Consider the following 4174-nt stretch of genomic DNA (forward strand, 5'->3'; position numbering starts at 1 on the left):
AGAATTAATGGTTGCAAACATTGACTCATGCCTTTTCGACTTAGTCTCTACTTGAGAAAGATGGATCTAGTCTAAGTTAACTTGGCTAACAAGAAATTTGGTTAATTGAGAGTTTGATTAGTTTAATTAAAGGGTTCAAACAAGAGATAGTAAGAACCGGACTTGAGCTCATATCAACTATTTTGTTTGATACCCATTTGGACTTGAGAAAGCGAAATTGGGCAAAATCACTCTTTGACCAAGAAGTATTGAGTGCGTAAGGTAGAGTTGAGAGCTATAATTCACCTCAATCAACAAAACAAGTATTAACGTATTTAACCCATTAGGCAAACACCTAGGTCGTGGTCACATCCCTAGGCTTTTAAACTATTTGGAAAAAGACAAAAAATATTCATCTCTAATCTATTTTCCTTAGCTTAGAATCATTAGAGTAATAGTAAAAGTAGAAATCAAAACTCAGCTATGGAAGTGCAATTTTAGGTAGTCCATTCGCTTGCTTCAAATATATACTCCTAACACCCCTCATAACTCTCTATGGACTCAACCCTGACTCATAGTTAGGTAATTTATATTGCATACGACCGTATTATATCTCCTATCGAGGAGTGTTGTGGACGACATCAAGCTCCCCCACCGTCCTTCCATAAGAGAAAAGCTATTGCGTCCTCGACTCCTGCCCCTTCTATGATTACGACTGATCTTGTTCGTGTTTCAATTCATCCTATTGCTACGCTGGTGTCTATTCCTTCTTTAGTTATGGATACTTCATCTATAGAGCCTTTAATTTCTCCTTTGTACTATCTCATAGATGAAGAATGAGTAGTTTCCTGACGATGGGGACTTGATGCCTCGCAAAAGGAGGGTTATGGACATCGTGAGAGTAAGGTTGATGGCTGCTGATGTAGGAGATTGCGGCTTCAACCTTCAGGAGACGGCCACAGTGATCATCGGGGAGAGCCCCAAGGCTAATCCCGAGGTCGTTGGGCTGGAGGATATAGATGCTTGACCTATTGAGGATATGGTCGAAGATGTGATAGGTTGTCACAGCCCTTCTGTTCCAGGTCGCGATGAGGTCTCGTCCTCCAGTGTTGTGGTGGATGCGCCTCATTTGGTCGGTGACAGAGGCGAGGCCGTTGCTGATGAGGATGTCGGATCCGATTCCGACATGGATGTAGAAGAGCTGAGAATAATTGATGAGGCATCACTCAGCTCTAAGTGAGGTTGGATAGGGGTTTGAGAACTATTACGATCCCGATGGACCGTAATCTTCTAGTGGATACCAAGAATATTATTCCCTCTCTTGTCCCTATCAATTTTGAGATTGAGGGAATGGCCCTCAAGAGTATAAATGAACGCGACTTGTCAAACAATGTTGTCGGCCTCGCCCTTCGGGTAAGCATCTCTGCTGTTGGTTGTTTTTCCTTCTCTTTTATAGTTTTCTTAATTTTCGTTGCTTGTTTTGTAGATGGTTATCCTAGAGATTGAGAGTGCTCGTAAGGAGCAGAGTCGCAAAGATATATATGTGAAGTTGAGGGACAAGTACTTCAGGGTCCTTGAGAAGTATCGGGAGTTGCGGTGTCAGCTCCGTGAAGGCGGCAATGTATGCCAACTGAGGGAAGATTTGAAGACCAGGGACGAGTAGTTGGTGCGGATGGTGGGGAAGCGTAGCACTCTGGAGGGGACGCTAAGGAGCAAAGAAGAAGAACTCAAGCTTAGCAAGGGGGTCGAGGTTCAGTGCAGTGACCTTCAAGCTCATGTAGTCGCGTTGCGTGACCAGCTCGAGGAGTGCCAATTCAGGGTGGGAACCCTTGGTGGTGAGGTCGCCAAAAAACTGGAAGAGCTGGAGAAGGCGGAGGCGGCACGGTCGGAGGCTCTAAATAAGGCGAAGTCCCTTGAGGTGGTGATTCGAACTCTCCGTTATGAGCAGGAGAATGACTTAACGACATCCAGGCTCAAGGAAGAATGACTTGATGAAAGGATCGAGGAGTTGGAAAGAGAGACCTCTCTTCTCCATGATCAAGTGGTTGCTTTGGAGACCGAGAAGGCCCAATTACTGGCACAACCGTCCTCTCCCCACACTTTGAATATTCCCAATATTCCTCGGGATTTATATGAGAAGTGGATTCATACCGAGGCACAGTTAGATATCTTTCGCGATTTTTATGTTGCGGGGTCCGTCTCTAATGCTGCCCTTGAAGGTGTTCATGTGAAGGCTAGCGAAGATCGAGTCGCTTGTGGGTATGATTATGCTACACCTAAGGCCATCGAATGTGACGATGAGGGTGTAGATCAGATTGAGGAGGACGCCCGGTATGACACCGCATATCTGTAGGGCGAAGGAGACGATGACGAGTGGGATCATGATGTCGAGGGAATCAGTGGCCAAGGCAGTGAAGGCACAGAAGATCATGATGGTGGTGATCAATAGTTTTTCTTCTTTTTTTTGTAAACTTTTGTGTATTTTGGTGGCTTCTTTACGATCCTTTGTAAAAAAAATGGTTTAAGTATGAAATGCCAAAGTTGTTCTCTGCATCTGCTTCTTTTCCTATGGTTTATTTTCTGTACTTGTATGTTTTTTGCTTCAATTGTTTGGCTGCCTTTGCTCTTTCCTTCATTGGTGTTGTGTTTTGCTGGCCGTGGCCTTGGAGCTGATTACGCATTGTTTACTTCCTTTTTTCCTTTTTGCATGTTGAGATATGGCCGAGGGCGTCGAATTATTTGATCGTGATCTTTTGTTAAATTGTGGTCGAGGGCCGATAGGTGTTTGTTCAAGTGGGGTAGAACACATACTTTCATTAAGTTGTGGTCGAGGGCCGTAAGGTGTTTGTTTTAGCGAGGTCGGACGTAACCTTTCTTTTAAGTTGCGGTCAAGGGCCAGTAGGTGTTAGTTCGAACAAGATCGAACATAACCTGAATTTAATTATGGCCGAGGGCCGGTAGGTGTTAGTTCAAGTAAGGTCGAACATAACATGAGTTTTATTATGGCCGAGGGCCAGTAGGTGTTAGTTCGAGCAAGGTTGAACATAACCTGAATTTAATTACAGTCGAGGGCCGATAGGTGTTAGTTCGAGCAAGGTCGAACATAACCTGAATTTAAGTATGGTCGAGGGCCGGTAGGTGTTAGTTTGAGCAAGGTCGAACGAACATAACTTGAATTTAATTATGGCCCAGGTCCGGTAGGTGTTAGTTCGAGCAAGGTCGAACATAACCTGAATTTAATTACGGCCGAGGGCCGGTAGGTTTGTAGTTAGAGTAAGGTCGAACACAACCTGAGCTTAATTACGATCGAAGGCCGGTAGGTGTTAGTTCGAGCAAGGTCAAACATAACCTGAATGCGAGAAATATGTGTTGTTAAGTGTAAAGTTTATTGCCTTGACATTGTTGCTTTTGTAACATACTTGGAGAATTTACATATTTTTGGGTGTTGGCTGGCGTTCCAGTCCCAGTCCCGGTCTATCTAGTCCCTTCATTAGTCGATCTGGCGAATAGTGAGAGGTCGAGCAATGAAATAGCAACCGCGTCCCTAACTTCGTGTACTTCGACTCAAAACGTTCCCTTCGTCGTCTCGTTAAAAAGCTCCTTGAGAAAACCCAAAGGGGGCAAAACTCAAGTGAGGGAAAAAAGAGTACGGCTTGTAGGATGCGTTTTCTCTCAGAAGTTGAAGTATTTGAGGTGGATGATATTCCAATTGTCTAGTAGTAGCTTTCCTTCCATTGTCTCTAATTGGAACGAACCCTTGTTTGCTTTGGCTGTGATTTTATATGGACCCTCCCAATTTGCTCCTAGCTTGCCTTCCCTAGGATCTTTGATCGCTTATGTTTTAGCTTTCAGTACGTAGTCCCCGACATTGAGCGGCATGACCTTTGCTTTCTTGTTGTAATAGCATTCTGCTTGTTGCTTTTGGGCGACCATTCTTATGTAGGCCATATCTCTTCGTCGAGTTCATGTCTTCTGCTCTTGTTGTTACTCGTGCCGCTCTCATAGGAGTACCTTAGGTTGGGTTCTCTGGCCTCGACTGGTATTACTGCCTCAGTCCTGTAGACCAAAGAGTATGGCGTCTCTCCTGTGCTTGTTTTCAGAGTTATTCGGTAGGCCCACAATACTTCTGGTAGTATTTCGGGCCACAGTCCCTTGGCATCTTCGAGCATCTTATTCATGATGTTTAGTATTGACT

This window comes from Nicotiana tabacum, chromosome 19, assembly GCF_000715075.1.
Source record: "Nicotiana tabacum cultivar K326 chromosome 19, ASM71507v2, whole genome shotgun sequence".
Taxonomy (NCBI): domain Eukaryota; kingdom Viridiplantae; phylum Streptophyta; class Magnoliopsida; order Solanales; family Solanaceae; genus Nicotiana; species Nicotiana tabacum.